Below are 20,577 nucleotides of genomic sequence, written 5' to 3' on the forward strand. Positions count from 1 at the left end.
CTTGGAATATGGCCTTCTCAGATCTCACAAACCTAGCAGGATGGGTTTGGGTCAATATGTGGATGGGAGATCATATCATATACTGCAGGAAGCTGTAATGATTCAGTTGCTGGCAGATTTCCTGCTGAGTCAATACTGTGCCAAGCTCCCAGCCTCAGACTTGGGTTCTGTGCTGTGGGAGATGCTGTCTTTCAGATGAGGTGTAGAACAAGACTCAATGACTTGTGGTCTATAAAGATTCTGGGGTGATTTTTCTCAAGAATAATTATGTTAGCACCATTGTTATAAATTCAAATTGCATAAATACATTCAGGTTACATTTTTCCGCAGTTTTGGTTGGATTTTGTATTCTTATTTGCTTCCTGTTCCAGATGGCTAAACAGTGTTACTGTGTGCCTTTAAACAGCTGTCCATTCCATCCCAGAGGTGGCTGCATTCCAGTGATGAGTGGATTGATCCCTGTATATATAATGGCCCTGCCCTGTCCTGCCCATGAGCCCCCTCTCAAAAGACCGAAAGGGTTACTGAAAGCAGACACTGGAAATGGACTGGAAATTTCGATGGTATATCACAAATTTCTATCGGCAAAAGGAGGCTGAGGAGAGGCTGCAAAATAAATAATCACCCCAGTCCGAGCTGCAGTAGAAGAGGCAATAAAGCAAAATGAAAGCACCAAGCAAAGCCGTTGTGTCTAACAGGAATCCTGACCCCTGCACCGTACTCCCCTCTTATATGTTTTTCTGGCTTAATCGCTATTGTGGGCAGATGCCTTTGAACATGATTTATTTGTTTGTCTTGGCATCAAAACAAGGAGTCCTGAGACCAGAAAAGACTATCAAGAGCCCATTTCCGAATTCTCCTTCCCCTTTAATCTGTGCATACACACTGCCCTGGTGCTGTTGCAAAGCTTTTGTTACCAGATCCAACAGGGGGAAGGGAGCAGGCAAAAGTTGATGGTCTTAAAACAATACATTTCACTGGCCCTTGGCCCAAAAGGTCAGACGCTATTACTCTAACTATCAGAGGTGATTTTCCTAATGGATCCAGATTCTGGAGAGGAAAGTGTCTCTCTCAAAACTAATTAATTAACGATAACAATGGGACAAATTCTAGGTTCCTCGCTTAGGCTACGTCTACACTGCCCTGGAATTGGACTCCAGGGGTGTGAATAACAGTACACATCAAAGGTTTCAGAGTAACAGCCATGTTAGTCTGTATTCGCAAAAAGAAAAGGAGTACTTGTGGCACCAATTGGTTAGTCTCTAAGGTGCCACAAGTACTCCTTTTCTTAGTACACATCAAAGTGCTGCTCTGTAACTCCCCCATGTGGACACTGCAGGCACGAACTAAAAGGTTCCCATTTGGCAGTAATGTAGTCCTCTTGGAAGAGGACTATTCTAGGAACCTTTTAGTTCGTGCCCGCAGTGTCCACATGGGGGAGTTACAGCGCAGCACTTTGGTGCACACTGAAATTCACACCCCCATAGTCCAAATTACAGGGCAATCTAGACATGCCCTTAGGGTCAGATTCTGTTGCCCATACTTGCATGGAGTAAATACCTTACTCTGCAAGCAGTCCTACTGAAATCAAACACCCATTGATATCAAACAGATCAAGGATTAACCTCAGGCTTCAGACCAACAATAATAGCACAAACTAGCCCAAGAAAATATTGGTGTGATTCCAGAGGTGTTCGTGCCTTCAAAATTTCTACTGCTGGATTGGGGAAAGGGAGAGTTAAAGCCATGGCCAACCATCCACCAGAGTGGATTAGTTTCCTAGATTTTCATGCCAGAAGGGGCCATTAGATTATGGACTCCGACCTTCTGCATAACACAGGACAACATCAGTCTGCCCAGTTAGTGCCTGAAAGCTTGCAGTTGCAGCCACCAGTGTCATCCACCACTATGTTTCCTCTCTGTCTCACCAGCATGCAAAATGCCCATCAGTCTTGCTGCACAGAAAGCTATGCTATGAGCCAATGAGAAGCTCCGCATGGTCCCAAGTGAGGCAGCCAATGGAGGCACATAGAGGAAAAGGAACACTCACACTGATTGGCTTGCTTCATCCCAATCTCACCCCTATGGAGTTTTATGGTGTGCATATTCCCCTCTTCCATCCAACAAATGAGTTCCCCACATTCTTGATGCAGCCTGTAGGGTCCCTGGTTTGATAGGTGACTGGCCTGGTAGACTACAAACAATGTGGTTAGCTGAATGTTGCATGCAGGGCTGTGTGCGTGGTGTATGTATAACTTGTGATGCCCTGATGAACTCATGAGCCCTCTAATCTCCAAGATTTAGTGAACAGATCTGTAATGTAGGGAGGAGAGGGCAGAGCTCACTCACCTTGCTGCCCTTCTGGTAATGTTCATTCAGGTGTTAAAAGCTTTGCAGAGCCTCTGGCTGCTTCTGAGAATGAAAGAAATTGAGATGGATATAGACAAGCTCCTTCCTCATCTGGTCTGCAAGATAATGAGCTGGAGACCTCACTGGGGCATATGCTCTTGGGGGATTTTCAGTCAGTCCCTTCTGATTTCTTTCAGGTCAGAAATTCGGAGGGAACAGTCTCTCACATGGTATTGGAATTACTCTAGGCCCCTAGGATACCAGTAGCATGCCCAGTGTATCACCTCTCAGAGGCAAGCGCTGTAGGTGCTTCAGCAGCTAGGCCTTGTAGGTGCTAGCCTTGGTGGCTCCCAATAAGCATTCAGGCATATGGCTAAAGTAAAGGTATTTATTAGGGATGGCAGGAAAGGGGAAAAGTGCAGCTACCCTATATACAGAGGGTTAACAGTTACTGTTCAAAGTGAGGAACAGCGGTTTCTGTCTGGGTGTGTGAGGCAGCCCAAATGAGAGTCAGGGTTTGTCAGGCCTAGACCCTGGGGTATCCTCTCCAGTTCAGTCTCCATTCAATAAGCATTTGCTGGTTTCCAAGAGAGGCTCAGTTAGTGTATCTAGCACAGTAAGTGGCTATTTCCAACTCCAGCTGAAACCCACCGAGGCTGAGGCAGGTTTTGGCATTACCAGGTGATTCACCAGGGTATTTATATACCTGAAGGAAAGTCCATTTGGGCTCAGGGCTGGTATAGGGTGATTCCATGCCAGCTGCTAATAGCTGCAAACAAGCAGCAAAGGGCGCAAACCTATCTGAATCTGAATGCCCATCCAGTGCAGGGGTGTTAAGTTTGGAGTTCTGGGGCATGCCCATTATACAGGCAGGCCTGAGCCACTCAGTGTGGATCTGGATCTGAAACATATCATTCAGGGAAATGATATCCAAGATTCTGGGTCAGGCCCATCGCAGCAGACCTCACTTTGTGGAAGGTTTAAGACTTTCGGCTGCTCACACAGCTCCCTCACACCCGCAGCATCTATATGTTAACCTAACACAGCAAACTTTCTATGGCCAAGGAAGCCTGCACGGAACTCCCTTTAGCTGCCAATGATACTGCTCCCTTCCTGCCTACAGGGGGCTCTGCTGAGTAACAGAGTAGAAAAGCTCTCTTTTGCCTGGGGAGTGAGACTCAACCCTGGGTCTTTAGCATGGCAGCACACGGCACTAACGCCGAGGCCACACGCTAATGCTTTCTGGAAGCCTCTGTCACAGACATGGGAAATGTATATTTATTTATTTTACCCTAGCCATACTGTCCCCCTCCGCTCAGAAACGCGACACTGAATTTTCTGCATGGAAACTGCTGAGCTGTTTGAACAGGTTTTTCTATTCCCAAATCACTCACCAACTCCACAGCACAAGATTTATTGACTTTTATTTATTTATTTTGACTGAGTCATTTTTTCTTTTGGGACGGCACAATGTGCCAAGTGAAGAAGGCCTGGAAAGCCCTCAGTGTGAGTCACTGCTTTAAGCCTTTGAACTGCTTTGTTTCCTTTGGTTTCATCTCCTGACCGCAGCAAACATGCTGGACAAAGCTACACTTGTTTGGGGAGAGCGGGAGCTAGTGCTTCCTGGAGGCAGATAACAGGGTGTGGTAAAGGGTGGATGGGAGAATGGAGGAGCATTTCTGCCTTTGCAATGCACAGACTTCTCTCTGCCTCTCTCCAGCTCCTGTGTGCTCAGACAATACTGGCCCTGGCAGGTAGGGTGGCTGTCCTGGCCACAGGGGATGTTGTTCCATTTCAGTAGCAGGGTGTCAGGGAGTTGCCCTGAGCAGCGATATCCCTGGGTGCCCATTGGAAGCAGATATGGGCTCTTGGGCTCCCCAGCACTCCCTCCCACTCTGTCCCCCACGTAGGTATAAGTTCCCTTTCATGGCTGCATCACATTGCAGAGGCAACTGCTGAAAAGTGCTGGCAAGCAGTTTGTGGGGAAGTTCGCTGGCCTTTGTGGGAACTCAAGGGGCTTCCCTTTCATTTTCATTTGTGGGGAAGCGGGAGAAGGAAACACATGACTGAGTAAATGCTTTGATTGGAACCTGAAGCAACCAAATGGTAGCTGCCCAGGGATTGCCACCCCCAACGGGCAGCCCCGCATGCTTTCGCCAATCCCTTGTAAGATGCTCAAGCCACTGCTTTTCATCTCTCTCCTGTTAGAACAGCTGTTGGTGATTCTCTTCCAAAATGGTTGGCTGCTGGCAAATAATCCACACTGGAAGAGCCGTGTGCCAGATGTGCACAGCTGCATGTGCACAGCTGCCACTCCCTCTGCAATGCTGGACATACTACATGCCAGGGGGTGCTGAGAAGGGGGTATGGTGTCTATCAAAGAGACAGTCCACAAGCCTTAAAGCATCTGTCAAACAATGGTGTCACCTCATTACATGTTACAGAGCTGTAGAAATGAGAGCTCTGTGCAGAAGACCTATTAGGTCCATCTTTCCTGCCAACGTGTGCACATTCCTGAATGCAAATTCCCAAAGGTGTTTACACTAATCCTGAGTAAGTCCAGTGAATGGGGTTTCCATAATTTCCTTTGGCAGAGTAACTTACAGTTCAATTAATGTTATTGTTAGGTCATGTTTTTATGTCTAGCCTGAGGTTTCTTTTGCTCTTTTTCACCCCACTGCTTCTTGTTATTCCCCCTTGGGCCACTTGGTGTAACTGCTCTTTCTCCTTCAGGCACTTGCAGTTGTTCAAATTCTTGTTCCCTTCTTAGGACTTGCCCGGCATACTATTTTATTTCCAGGTGTAGAGAGTCCCATAGCACCAGCTCCTGCAAAGTGCTTATTGACCTTAACTCTTTGGTGTTCATGGCATGCTTGACACACATGCCTGACACACTGTCCTTTTCGTCTTTCCTAGTTGGACGGTACTTCCAGACCCTTCATCTTCTTTGCAGCTCTTCTATGGACCCCTTCCAAAATATCAGTGAACCAGAGACTATAGGATGATGTCACCCACCAAGTTATGTAAACTTATAAAAAGGCATCTATATCACAGGCAGAAACATGATCTTTTCTTCCTACCTCTGATTCAAACGGCTCTCTAAAGGGAGGGACCCATAAACAAAGTGTCAAGAGTTTTGCCATTATTCTCCTCCATGGATAATAAACTGAGCCAACAATAAATCTGGTACCACATCTTCATCACTAGAAGTGTACACAGTTACGTGCATTTGTTTATGAGGGGCAAGGACGCAGGTGTGGGTGGGTGTGACCAAGCATGGATGAGTGTGGCCAGGTCTGAGTGGGCATTTGGAAAGGATGGGTCGTCTCTCCCTCTATTTTGATGAGCAGAAAATTATTCCAGTAATAATTTCTGATCTTGTTCCTATTCTGAAGATCATAGAGCATGGGTGGAGGAACGAGTGACCACAGGAAGTTCAAACCACTTCCTTTGGCTTTTCCTCTGCCTGCAGCTTTGTTCTATTTCTAACAGACCTCTGTTGAAACTTTTTTTAAAAAAATCCAGTCATTGGATGTGTGCAGTATTTGGCAAAGGCAGGACAACAAGAGGCCAAGGGGAAAGGAAACCCAGCCAGGTCCTGAGCTGATCTATTCCTGATTGCTACCGAAATCAGTGGAACCTACCCCAAACAGGGGAGCAAATGAATGACCTTTCTGAATCACTTCCTGTGGTCGTTCCGCTCCCATGGGTTGAGAGAGAGGCAGCTGTAGAAATTGATGAAATAGTAAATTGTTCTAACTAGTCCTTTGGCCCGACAGACCCTGCTTCTCCAGCAGGGTTTTCTAATCGCATTAGAGAGATGCGTTTGTTTTTTCGTCTCCGGTTGTTGTGTCCCTTGGGGCCCCCTCTCTAGAGCCCTTTTGTTTGTGAACAGAAAATACTTCCAAAATTTAAACTTGGCTTAGAAATCCTGAAACAGGTTATAAATCTCCTGAGCCAGCCGATTGACACACACACCTGCTGGCTGCTGCTATGCAGCTGGGGAGAAAAAAAGCGAGCAACCTTGTATTTTCTTTCTCTTTTTTTTTTTTTTTGGCCTTTCTAAAACTATTATTATTTCCATTCTCATTTTCAAAAGAAATTTTTACAATATGAAGCAAGGGGGGTGAGGTGGGGGGGAACCCTGCAGCCTGGTTTGTATTTGATTTGCTTGAGTGACTAGAGACACCAAGTAATGAATGAAACCAGCAGGGGATTTGTGGCAATGGCTCTAGCAGGGGATTGGGGTTATGGGACCAGAAGGAGATTTAAGGGTAGTGGAACCTATAGGGGAACTGGGTGTGATGGAACTCATGGGACATTTTATAGGGTGATTTAAGGGTGTTAAAATGAGCAGAGGATATTTTTGGACAATGGCACCAGTGCAGGGGAATCTGCTTTAGGAATGTGAAAGAGATGGGGGTGGGACTTTGTGACTGATTTATTTTGACTACTTAAAGTCAAAGGAAAATTGTGTTTGTTTTTTCTTTCTTTTAATTGTATATGGGTAAAATCCTAATTCAGCAAGAGGAATGGGTTTCAAACCAGGGATTTTTATTTAATTGGCATATTGCTGCCCCAAGAAAGGAAAAGGAACCTGTGCAGAATTACAGTCCCTAATAAAACACTCCTTTTTCACAAGTGATTCATTAACTTTACTAGGAGCGTGTTTAAAAAATAATTTTAAAAAGAAAAGAATGAAAGGACCACGATTTCCAGTGCCTGTCTGTAATATTAAACCTTCTAAAGCTACAAGGAGAGGCCTGTAGATATAATTGCACGTTACCAAAATCCTGCATCCATACACCCAACTCCAAACAGGTCTCTGAAGCTAGAGTGGTTTCCCCTAGCTGCAGCAGGGGCAGGAAAGGAAAAAAGTCCAAAGGCCAAAGGTATGTGGACCCGTTTCATCTCACTGTGTGTAGTACGCAGAGTCATACACTGGCCTGGCTCTCTCCCTTCTGGATTCAGATTAAAACAAAAATATGGCCACAGCCCCATATGTTTAATGGTTCCCATCACGCAGCACTCTGAAGCCAGAACTGTTTTCATACAACCCATGAAACCCGCAGGGCAGCTGTGTTTCAGGGTTTTGACAGTGGGTTTTCTAAACATTTGCAGTAAAGACCAAAGGGTATGAAATAATAATACCATCAGGGGAAAGGTTGCATTCTCTCTCCACCCTGACCTCTGTAGGGCCAGTAGGGAGTAGATGGACTTCTTTCCAGCATTGCTGCCCAGCCTGCTACTGATGGCAATCTTTGAACGCGTGGAGAGCTCCATGCAGGGAAGAGGGAAACGTGGACAGAGCTGTGGAAGTGAATGAACCTCCCTTCTGTAAGGGAAAGTTGGGATCACTGCATGGCTCAGGGGCCCTGAGGCTTTTTGGTTGTTTGCGTGCTAAGTTACCCCCTCCGCCTGGCTAATATTGGGTGAGAAGTGCTCCTTAGTCTGATGAGTGGGGAAATTTAGCACGTCTGATGTCAATGGGAATAAACCAATATTGCTTAAAAATCACCTTTACATTGCAGGTGAGACAATCCCTTGGGATGAAGGTTCCCTCCCTGTATGGTACAGTCATTGTGAGGGAGGTGTTGAAGGTAGGAAGAAGGCTAAGGAGGTGACACCCAATTTCTGAACTGTCAAAGAAATTTGAAAAAGCCAAGCAAACCAGTTTGGGTAAAACAAGCTTCAGTCCAAACCTCTGCCACAAACACAAACCAAACATCGAAAAGCCCTTCTAGGATTTTTTTTTTTTTTAAAAAAATCAAGAATCTTTTTTGTCATTACTGCTTTCTTTCATGCAACTTCAGAAATTGAGGTCCTGATCCACTCTGAAGCAGATCCAGAAAACGGAAAATATCACCAGAAGGGAGGCTATTTGGGAGGAGGGGGCCTTTCCAGCCTGAGCTTAACCCAAGAAGCACTGGGATCTTCTAGGAAGGCCTGGTCTGGTAAAATTTCCTGGCCGATTTGCACACCAAAGATGTTACTTGGAAAATTTGGAAAAACACCCGAAGTTTTGGATGCTTCTCTGAATTGAACCTTCCAACCTTTGAAGGCTCAAGCGTCACTCATTAGAGTACAAGGATTTAACCTGAAAAGTCCATCATTCTTTACCTGTGAATGGTAAAAACCCAGTACATAAAGTTTTAATTTCTGCTGACCTGGCAATGTATCCTTATTTGGTCACAAAACTAATGACATTGTTAGTTTCAATCCAGTGCCCAACGGAATTGATGCAACTCATTTCAATAGGAGCAATCCTAGGTCCCTAGTTTCTTGTGATATTTGCCAGCATCACAAAACCACTACAGTTGGCAGAACTGACATTCTTGGGAGAAGCCCAACTCTGGAATAGCAGGGGGAGCGGCAGGTTAGAGGAGGTACACTGACAGGGCCGAGTGAGGAGGCCCAGGTCTGGAACAGCAGAGAGTGCTTCTCTTCTGAAATGAAGTACATTGGCAGACCTGTGGGAGGGGAGTTTGCCCAGCACCTGCCTGGCACAAGCTGGCATTTTCGTTCCCACGCTTGACTGAACAGTAAAATGTAGCTAGTTCGCTGAGGTGAAAATGGATGTGTCTGACACCCCCTGGTTAGCAGTCAGAAAGTCAGTTAAGTGTAGCTTTTACTCTGACTATGGGATGGCTGATAGGACAGAGGAAGCTGAGAATTCATGGTACTCGTCTTTGTTAAGCTTATTATACGGACCCACACACAACAAGAAAGAACAAAACATGTTAAAAGAACATTATTATGGTTGCAAAGTCAAACCCTCAAAAGTTAGGTAGTGTTAGAATTAAGGTTGCTTTTGCAACCTTAATTCGGGCTCACTTGTGTGTAAGAAAGTCTTTAATTACATGATCACATGCTATTTTTTTTCCACGGAGCCCCGGTGTCATTCAGTACACAGGATGGATGCTGCTCCCTTCTGAGCAGCTATCTGGTATTTTGTTTTCTCCTAATTGTTTAACATGTGGCCCTTGGCCTTATTTATTGCACACTATTCAATCCCTGTTCTGAAGATAGAACTATTAATTGCCTCCTGATCTTTCCTGTGGTGCTCATCACTACTGTGTATAAGTGCTTCACAAACATGAATTAATTTATCTTCAGAACACTCCTGTGAGGTGAGCAAGTGGCATTATTCCCATTTTACAGATAGGAAACTGAGGCACCAAGAAATGAAGGTCAAAAGAATCCACTAATTTTGGGTGCCCAATTTGAGACACCTGCTTTCTCATTTTTCAGAGTAGCTAGCATTACATAGCACTTTATATGTTTAAGTACAGCTCCTGTTGACTTCAGGTGTAGCTGAGAGTGCTCAGCACTTCTACAGATCAGACCCCAGGGTCTCACGTTGAGCACCCAGAAAGTGAGGAACACATAGTTAGCTGCCAGCTATGAAAAGTTTGGGTTAAGTGAAATGCCTTCCATCACATAGGAAAAAATGAGTCCTCACCCCTGGAAGCTTGCACAGGGAGTAGAGCTCTCTCTCGCTCTTTCTCTGATATTTAGATGGCTACAAAATGGATTTGTTTTCTCACATCGCATTATGCCCCTCCTCCCTCTTTTTGGTTTCTGGCTCTTGCTGCCATTTGGCAAAAGTGAAGCATGCCAGGACTTATATGACAAAACTGCCTCTCATAGTGTCTGTTGGGAATTGATAAGACAGAAGCTTGATAAGCCTAAAGCGCTGCTTCTGCCGGACAGTAGAGAGATGTTTTTATCTGTGGATTTGGGATTCATTTGGCCCCTTGGGTGCAGCAGCCATGGCACCATCAGGAACTGCACTGGGCTACCGCCAAACACTCAGAACCGGAAAATCCAGCATGGTCTTTGGAAGTCATGGGCAGCCTCTGCCGTTGACTCTGCTGTTTACTTTCCAGGCTGTTGACTGTTTCACAAGGTTAAACACATATTTAAAATCAAACCACAATCCCAACTAGTCATTCTGCCTTGAATAAGTGTCTACAGTTTTTTGGAATAGATAACAATGCTGTCTTTGTTTCTTTCTCTCTTCCCCCTTTCCCACCACCCATTTTTCATTCCATCTCTCCTAGCCCATAAACCATAATACCAACAACCTTGGGTTCCACAAATAGTTAGGAAACTGGTGCTGAGCCAGTGGGGTGGGGTGGGGGAGTACCAGTCTAAAACACAGGCTGAAAGGAAACATGAATGTATTGTGATGAGAATAAGATGCTCTCATATCGCCCCCTGGCTTAAATGATACACTGTGATTACTGTGTATGATATCATATAGGAAGCCATGCAATGTGCATGTTTTGCAGGGTGCATTACTTCAGTGTAGGCATGGATTTCCTGTGACCATATCTGCAACCGAAAATTTGCTCTAGCAATAAGATGGGTCCAATCTTGTGAGCAAATTTCCTCTGAATTTTATGGGCAAAGCTATCTCCTCAGAATTAAGTTGCATTAAATAATAATAATAATAATAATAAATAATAATAAAGCCATTTATTAGTTTGACTTGGCCCGGAGTTGTCCCCTGATACCAATATTCAATGCTACCATGCAAAAGACGTCTGTTTTAGTGTCTCTGACTCCTCAGGCCAGGTGTGAGTCAATCTGTCACAGGGTGACTGAGACACTTTAAGAAAAGTGGGGTTAGTCCTCCTGGGCCTAAACAGGTGCACCTTAATTAGGCTTGATTAAGGAGGTGGGATAGCACCTGGGGGTAACATAAGGTGGCTTAGAAGGCAAGACAGGGAAAGGAGGCCTGGGTGGTAGGAGCTCCTGGGTCAGGAAATGCCTGAGAGGCTGGGAAGGCCAGACACTGTGATGCCTGGGCCAGAAAGAATCTGGAGAGGCCAAAACCAGTGAGACTTGTCAAGACTAAGCCCAAGAGGAGCTCTAGGCTTCTTGGTTGGACTAGAAGTAGAGGGCAGGAGGGGTGGATTAGGAAAGTGAATGTTAAGTAAGGAATCGATTCCAAGAAGGGGCGTTGTTGGACTGAAAAAGATTACAGTGTTGTTGCTGAAGAGCTCCAGGGAGCTGGAGAACTAAGGCATGACCCCTGTAACTGGTCAGCCTGCAGCCAGGGGGTGCCTCCGGACTATTACACAACACTTGGGTTGAAGTAGCAGCAGCAGCACTGATGAATTCAGAAGGGGAATTGTCAGGGAAACAGTTACTATGATATGAGGATTTGAGGCACAGGGACAATAAACTGGGGGCAGAAATCACAGATGAATGAGAACCCTCCTGAAAAGCTTTTGTGTGCAATGATAAAATAGTATCCTATGTATGCTGGCTCTGGAGGAGCAACCCCATAAAGGGTGTTTTAAGTGTGGATGATGTTTCTGTTAACACACATTATTGGACCAACAAGAAGTAAACACAGCGACAACAGGGGCTTACTCCCTCTTTCCCTGTGCTGGCAGAGGCAGGGGGTGCACAGTGCATGGTGGGCTGGGTGGGGGAACATCCCACATTGCTTATTATTAGTCCCTTCCACTCATCTGAAGAGTGGTGCTGGGGAGAGTCACATGAGAGATGGGCCAGCACTCCAGTGTTTGGATCCAGATCTCAACTATCTCAAAGTCTGGGAGTTTCAGAGCTGGGATTTTGGTTCAGGCCCATCTCTATTAAAAGGTGCCCAGTCCAGCCCCCTTTGGCCTGAAGGATGTATCACTGTGATGTGGAACTCTTGGGGAGGATGAAAGGAGAGACTGAGGACTAGATCCCATACAAGTATATCCCTGAGCCCACCCAGATCCAGGCAGGATCGGATCCTAATTGGGAAGGATCAGGGATGGAAGACCTGTTATCAGCAATAAATGTCTCAATAAGTCAAGAACTGTTACTTTGGATAATTAAAAAAAAAAAAATAAAAACAAACCCTGTAAAACTCCCAATATTTCACCAAGTCCCTTTTAACACAGTCTGTGAAGTTCATAATGCCCTTCCCTGTAAGGGCTATGCTTAAGCATTAACCTGCCCCTTTAAATATGTAGCCGTGATCTCATCCTTGAAGATTAGAGTCTGCTAAATACATACTGATTGTGCCAATAAGTTTCCTTCTTCCTTAGTGGAACCCACCTACAGAACTAACCCGTCCTCAGCTGTTATCTGAGGTCTGGATTCCTCTAATATCAAACCACAGGCTGAAAGGAAAATGCTCTGGCCAAAGGCCTGGGAGACAATGTGTTGACAGGAGAACATTAAGCGGGGCATGGGGGACCTCAACACCCTCTGGCTGAGTGTTAACAAAATTGGGCCAGAAGTTTTCAAACAGTATATCATGCAAGCTGCCACCCTTCCCCAGCACCCACCCTCCCCTCCAGCCCGCTCCTAAATGGGCACATTTACCTCCATCAGCCCCATCTCATGGGCTGCAAACTAAAAGGCCAAATTGAAGAGAACTAATTCCCTATCGTTGCTTTAAATGAACATTAACAAGACAACAGCAGCACTTATAAATAGTTATCAACATCCATTGAGCAGCTCTAGCTGCCTGCTGCTTTCTAAACATGACACCTCTCTCCAGCAGCACAGAAAGCTTTAGCTTCTTAAACCTCACGAAGGAAAACTCTTAGGGATGTCTATGTTGCAATTACATACATGTGGTTGGCCTGTGCCAGCTGACTCGGACTCGTGGGACTCAGGCTAAGGGACTGTTTAACTAAGGTATAGACGTTTGGGCTCAGGCTGCAGCCCAAGCTCTCGGATCCTCCAACCTCACAGAGTCCTAGAGTCCGGACACCAACCCAAACTCAAATGTCTACACTGCAATTAAACAGCCCCTTTGCCCCAGCCCCACGAGCCCGAGTCAGCTGGCACAGGCCAGCCATGGATTTTTAATTGCAGTGTAGACATACTCTTAGTTGCCAACAAACAATTCACCCTCTCCCACCCACCCCTCACCCTCCTTTCCAGAAAGAAGCAAGCTGTTTGCCCAGATCACACATCTTTCCAGCCAGTTACATGTGCAAAGTTCCCCTCAAGCTGCAGGTTCTCCTTGTTTATAACAAAGATAGTTCCTTTCTTTCTAGTTTCTGACTGGTCTGGCCTTACTAAGGGATATGTCTACACTGTGATTAGAGGTGTGAAGGGCTATGGAGCTCCTTAGCTTAGGCTTCCTTTCATTGCTATGCAGAAATTAACCCCCAAGTGGGCCAGCTGCTCCCTCTACTGGAAAGTAGCAGTGGATGTTCTCAAGAGGCTACTCAGTGGCTGCTGTGATGTGAGTGGTTCTTATTTCAGGTCCCAGTGCAGTGAAACACTTCAGCACATGCTCAGTTCTGTGCATGTGAGTAGCCCTGCTAATGTCAAAAAACCACTCACATCACATGCTTACAGTTAAGCAAATGCTTAAAAGTTTTTCTGGGTCAGGTCTTCTGTTCCTAGTGTACAAGTGTACTCTAGATCACAGCAATTTCCACTGCTACTAACATATTGACATTAATTGTCCCTGTGGTTGGCAAAGCCCAATAATAAGGACAAGGATGGAATGAACACAAAGGATGAATACCCCATATCTGAACTGAGGCATGTCAGTTGGGGAGGCTTTGGGGAAACTTACACAGCTGCTGCCCTTGCTGTATTGTTCTGTGCAAGAGGCTTTCAGTCCCCAGAACCAAGGTCCACTGATTCCTTCGACTACTTCTCAGAGCAGTGGGAGTTGTCCAGGGTTCTCTGCTCTGTGCCCCCTTCTGTTTCCCTCATTTTGACTTGCATCCCAGGCCCTGCTCTTTCATTTTAGTATTGCCTGTATTTATTTAAGTCCTGGTCCTGTGGCCATGCCCTGATCTGAGGGGGTGGCCTTTTATTACTTTGGCTGGCTCTGCCACCAATCCCAGAATTTACATAGGCTGCCACTTTGCATGAAATTCACCGTGAAAATAAAGAACAAAAGACTTAACAGGGTCACAAGTGGGATTGGTCAAAAAAGTTCAACCAAACTGTTTTCCATCAAAAAATTAAGTTTCATTCAAACTGAAACATTTCCGGGGAACATATTGATTCTGATGACATTTTAGACAGGAAAAATGCTAAACGTTTCATTTTGACTTTCTCACTTCTTTTTAATAATGTCAAAATGTTTCCTTTTGACTCTCATTTTGATTCATTTTATTTTGACTTTTATATTCCATTAAAATATGAATTTTAATATTACATTATATTTATATATTATATTCAATACAATCTATATAAAGTATAGATATAATATTTTTATTATATCGTTTTGACATTATCAAAATTAAATATTTTTACCTTAGCAAAACCAAATGAATTTGACATTATCAAAATGTCAAAAACAAATCATACCAAACAAACCTAATTTCCTTCTTTGACAGGGTTACTGGCCTAGTGGATGGGGGAAAGCAATAGATGTGATATATCTTGATTTTCACAAGGCTTTTGACACGGTCCACATGACATTCTCATAAGCCAACTAGGGAAATGTGTTCTGCATGAAATTACTATAAGGTGGATGTAATGCTGCCTGCAGTGACTCAAGAGCATTGCAGCCAACTGTAGGAACTGGGGCACAAACTCCAACTTGATTGTGAGTCCTATATTTAGATGTTACCAACCAATTATCAAGTGGAAACTCCTCTGGCACTATAACAGCCCAAGCATGGAGTCACAGACAGTCTCGTTGGGTACTCCAATCTATCTCACCACCCAGATGAGTGTACCTTGGTGATAGATGGTCCCTTACACCAAGTGTCACAGCAATATTCAGTTTACTCCCAGACCCAAAGGACAAGTCACTTACCCCAAGTGAATTGCACCTTAGATCTCATACCAAAGACAAAGTCTGTAGCCAATACTATAATAAGTTATATAAAGATTTATTAAATAGGAAAAGGAAACAAGAGACTTATTTACAAAGTTAAAGCATGTGAACATATATACACAAATGAGTTACAATCTTAAGTTTCAAAACTTCACACAACACACAGTCAACCTGTGGAAATCTTTGCCAAAGGATGCTGTGAAGGCCAAGACTATAACAGGGTTTTAAAAAGAGCTGCCTAAATTCATGGAGGACAAGTCCATCATTGGCCATTAGATAGGATGGGCAGAGGTGCAAAACAATGCTCTGAAGTGTCCCTACCTCTGTTTGCCAGAAACTGGGAATAGGTGACAGGAAATGGATCATTGTTCTGTTCATTCCCTCTGGGGCACCTGGCATTGGCCACTGTCGGAAAACAGAATACTGGGCTGGATGGACCATTGGTCTGACCCAGTATGGCCATTCTTATGTTCTTAAGGTAATAGAAGCTTCTCTGATAAGCAATTTATGTAAGTCTTTCAGGACTAACCTAAGCTAAGCAGCTGATGATCTCTTGCTTACCCCTAGAAACCCTTGCCTGTCAGAGACCAAGCAACATAGAGATAATCAGGTCCTTCTTTTAGGGGTTTTTGAACCTCCACCACACACAGACCATGTGCTCTGAGCTGCAAGCTCAGCTGATGGGAGGAATCCACTTGCATGACTCATCTTCACAAGGAGAGCAGAAGAACAATTGTCTTTAGTCCTCTTTAACGTCTCAGAATAGTCCATGGATGTTGACGGACCTTTCTTCTGTTGATGATCAGCCCTTCACACAAATGAATTGCTCTCTCCTGTCTGGCGATTTACAGTCGTGATAAATCTGCTCAAATATTACCTTACAATATGGGATGCAGATGTTATAAATTAGATTAATGCATGCAGCAACTCACAAGCATTCCATAAAATCTAAACACTAAACACCTTTTAATACCTGTTTTAAGAATACTAACACACAGGTGAGCCAGACTGATTCCAGCTATCTATTTGTCAGTGTTCAGCTAAGATATGGAGACCTTGGCGTGAGATGGCATCTGGTCTACCAGTATCACAGTGGGTGCACAAGTGGTTGACCATACTGAAACAGTAATTATCAGTGGTTCACTGTCAAACTGGGAGGGCAAATCTAGAGGGGTCCAGGTCAGGCCTGGGTCCAGTACTATTCAATATTTTCATTAATGACTTGGATACTGGAGTGAAGACTATGTTACAAAATTTGCAGATGACACCAACCCTGGGAGGGATTGTATGCACTTTGGAGGACAGGATTCGAATTCAAAACAACTGTGACAAATTGGAGAATTGGTCTGAGTTCAGCAAAGTTGAAATTCAATAAAGACAAGGGCAAAGTACTTCACTTAGGAAGGAAAAATCAAATGCACAGCTACAAAATGGGGAATAACTGAGTAGGTGATAGTATTGCTGAAAAGGATTTGGGGGTTATAGTATCTCACAAATTGAATATGAGTCAACAATGTGATGCAGCTGTGAAAAAGACCAATATCATTCTGCAGAGTATTACCAGGAGTGTCATATTTAAAACATGGAAGGTAACTGCCTCTCTCTACTTGGGACTGGCGAAGTCTCAACTGGAGTACTGTATCTAATCCTGGGCATCACACTTTAGGAAAAATTAGGACAAAATGAAGAGAATCCAGAGGAGAGCAACAAAAATGATAAAAGGTTTAGAAAACCTGACCTGTGAGGAAAAATTAAAAAATTTGGGTGTGTTTAGTCTTGAGAAAAGAAGACTGAGAAGGGACCTGATAACAGTTTTTAGATATGTTAAGGGCTGGTATAAAGAGGACCATGATCACTTGTTCTCCATGTCCACTGAAGGTAGACAAGAAGTAATGGGCTTAATCTGCAGCAAGGGAGATTTAGGCTAGATGTTCGGAAAAACTTTCTAGTTATAAGAACAGTTGAGCTCTGGACTAGGCATCCAAGGGAAGTTGTGGAATCCTCATCACTGGAAACTTTTAAGAGCTGGTTGGACAAACACCTCTCAGGAGTTGTCTAGGTTTACTTGGTCCTGCCAGAGCTCGAGGGGCTGGATTTTCTGACTTCTCCAGGTCCCTTCCAGCCCTACATTTCTATGATTCCAAAATTAAACACGTTGATATTTCTGAATCACAAGTTTTTAGAATTTTATTTTGGCATGGAATTTCAGCTTTATGTTCCTGTTTGGAACAAAACCAAATTTAGAAATGTCAGAATTTCCTATGGAACAGAAATTCCCATTTCCAACCATCTTTAGTAACTAGCTTAATCAAATGATTCCTTCGTACTGTTTTTCCTTATGAAGTAATAGTCATATGCTATTTATCAGAGGCCTTGGAGCAGATTTATTGCATAAACGTGTAAAAAAAGCTACAGTGTTGATCAAATTGACCAGAGTTCATGAGTCAGAAATATATAGTGTGAAACTAAATATATTTGCCATGTATTTAAAATACAGTAAAATAATCTGAATGAAATCATACTGATTTAATTTGTGTCATGTGTTTAAAACATATCTAGCTTTGGAGAGTCCCTTCACTATGATATGAAATCAGGCTGTTTGCATGCACTGAATATCATAGGTATTTTAATAAGATTGTGGTATCATCATAAAACACTAGGGTGGGCAGGACGGTTATCAGGATCCTGAGATGGTATTGTGCCAAACTTTTAAAGCTCTCTCACTTTGTTTCTCAGTGCAAAAGGGAACTTGAGGACTTTTCGGCAAGATTCCAAAAACTGATTCACAGTTAAAATCTCACCATTTGCACTACAGAACATGGGCTTTGTTAGTATTATTATTTGGATTATGGTAGTACATCAAGGCCCCAACCCAGATCGGGGTCACATTGTACAAAGAGATAATAAGAGACAGTCCCTGCCCTGAAAAGTTTACAATCAGAATAAACAAGACAGATAAAAGGTGGGAGAAAGGGGTTGTTATTATCCCCATTTTACAGATGCGGAACTGAAGCACAGAGTTAAGTCAGCCTCTTAAAGTCCTTGAGATCGTTTTGGAGACAAGGTGGAAGAATACACCTGAGAGAGCAACATGGCTTTAGGAAGGGAAGGAGTACTATAGATGCAATATTTGCAATGAGACAGAAGTTTAAAAAGGTGATAAATGGAAGGTGTAACAGCTGTGTAGCATTTATTGGTCTTGAGAAAGGATATGACTTGGTTCTGCAAGAGTTGGTGTTTGGAGTGTTAAGATAGACGGGAGAGGCACTTTAAGAAGTGGAGATGATAGAGGTGCTGTATCGAGGGTCAAAAGCTAAAGTGGAAACAATACATGGAATTTCAGAGAGTTGTCAGGTGGTGGTGAGACTGAGACAAGGCCATGTGCTAAATCCACTTCTTTTCCTCCTAGTTATGGAGTTAATTAGTAGGAGAACCAAGCCTGTGGAGACACAGAGAAAATAATGTATGCTTACAAACTGACCCTTTTGGCTGACAGCAAAGAAAAAATGGTAAATATGGTATCAGAGCTGGCATCTGTGTTTGAAGATCATGGTTTGAAGGTAAACACAAAGAAAACTGAAGTTCTGGAATTAGGGAAGGTGGAAGACAAGCTTGTGATTGACATTTCATGACAAAAGCTGAATTAGAAGAAATAATTTGCGTACTTGGGAAGTACACTTTGTGCCATTGGGGAGAGAGCTGGACAACTGAAAAGAAGAACCCCATATGCACAGGGGGCAGTGAAAAAGGTGGCAGGAGTCCTGTGGGGCCAGTAATTAAGAAACAAACTGAAAGGAAAAGTATATGCTGCATGTGTTTGCCCCTGCCTGCTGTATGGTTTGGAAGTGGTGGGACTTATGGAGATGGAAGAAAAGAAGATAGTAGAAAATACCACTTGAAGTAGAAAATAATATGCTGAGGAGAGTGGCAGGCAAGGGAGGTGTAGACAGGATGCACATGGAAGAAATAAATTAGGGGGGAAATGAACTTGGGACTCTCAGTGAGAAGAGTGGCAGGAGGTGGGCTGGACATGTGATAAGAATGAGAGAAGATCAATCAGCACAGAAAGTATGGGAGGAAGAGGGCAGCAAGAAAGGACATAGAAAACTGAGGATGCAATGGAAAGACTCTTTCAAGAGAAGTCTGACAAGAAAAGGACTGGAAATGCATGACCTATGAACCTGTGCAACAGACTGGAAGAAGTGTCAAAGAATCATGAGCACTTCTGTGTGAAGGGGAATAGGAGTCGAGAAGTGAAGTGAAACTGAGGCAGAGAGTAGCTAAGCAGATTGCCAGAAATCATTCAGACAGAAACTGAACCCAGGTTTCCTTAACCCTAGCCCAATGACTTAACCACAAGCTAACCCCTCCTTTGAGCTGTGGTGGCGCAGCCATGGACGAAATCATGACAGTTCCAAAAGTACGTTACAGGGGAAATATCACTGGCAAAGTCCGATTTCCCAATGGCAGTGTGCATTTTTTGGGGATGGGGGGGGGCGGATGCAGTTCTAGTAGGGCATTGCTTGGCATTATGGAAGAGTCACTTGGATGTCAATCAATCTCATCCACTTATATGGTCCCCATGACTGTAATATCTGTAATATCGTCTTTAATGTTTTTACTCTTCTAACATCCTTGTGAGGTAGGGAAGTGCTATTATTCCCTTTTCACAGATGGAGATCTAAAGTACAAGGAGGCTAAGTGACTTGCTCAAGGTCCCACAGGAAGTCTGTAGCAGAGCAAGGAAATGCACCCGGGTCTCCCAACTTTTAGATGGGTCCCTTAATGATTGGACTGTCCTTCCTGTCTGCCCACAAGGTCTCACCCTGGGTTCCAGTTGTGGCGGCAGCTGCTGCTGCTGCATCAATTTCAACTTCACAAGAAGAGTGGGATGCTGGCTAGGAAGCAATTAGGAAAATTCTTAGGCTCCTGGCAGTAGGTGTTGCACTATCCAGAGGCTCAAGCCTTCAAAGCACACAGAACGATAAGCAAAGCGGAAATCAGGCTGGCAGCTGCTAGACTCATAGCCATTTGGTAGCTATTTCTCCAGGTTTACCATTTATTCCTAACACATATTCATTCATGTGATAGTCTGAGGGGGGGCGGGGAAAGGGTGTGTGTGAAAGGGGGCTTCTCTTTGTTTCAGGTTTGATTATTATATGATTCCAGTTAAATCCAGACTCATTCAGCCCAACCCGGAATCTCTGGGGATCTGAGAGCTCTCAGTGATAAACTGCCCTCTCCAGTTCTCCTCTCATAACAAATGACCTCTGTGCAATGGGGCGGGGGCCCTTTTAGGCTACAGCAGTGGCTTCAATTTATCACGCTGGGGGAGTGACACCCCTTACCCCACCCTGAGCTTGGGTTTGACACTCCCTTCACACAGGAGGATTAGCACATCAGGGTCAGAGGTTAAAGGAGTTTGACGCGGGGTGGGGGAATAAAGGGCTTTTCAGTGA

This window comes from Lepidochelys kempii, chromosome 9 (genome assembly GCF_965140285.1).
Source record: "Lepidochelys kempii isolate rLepKem1 chromosome 9, rLepKem1.hap1, whole genome shotgun sequence".
Lineage (NCBI taxonomy): Eukaryota > Metazoa > Chordata > Testudines > Cheloniidae > Lepidochelys > Lepidochelys kempii.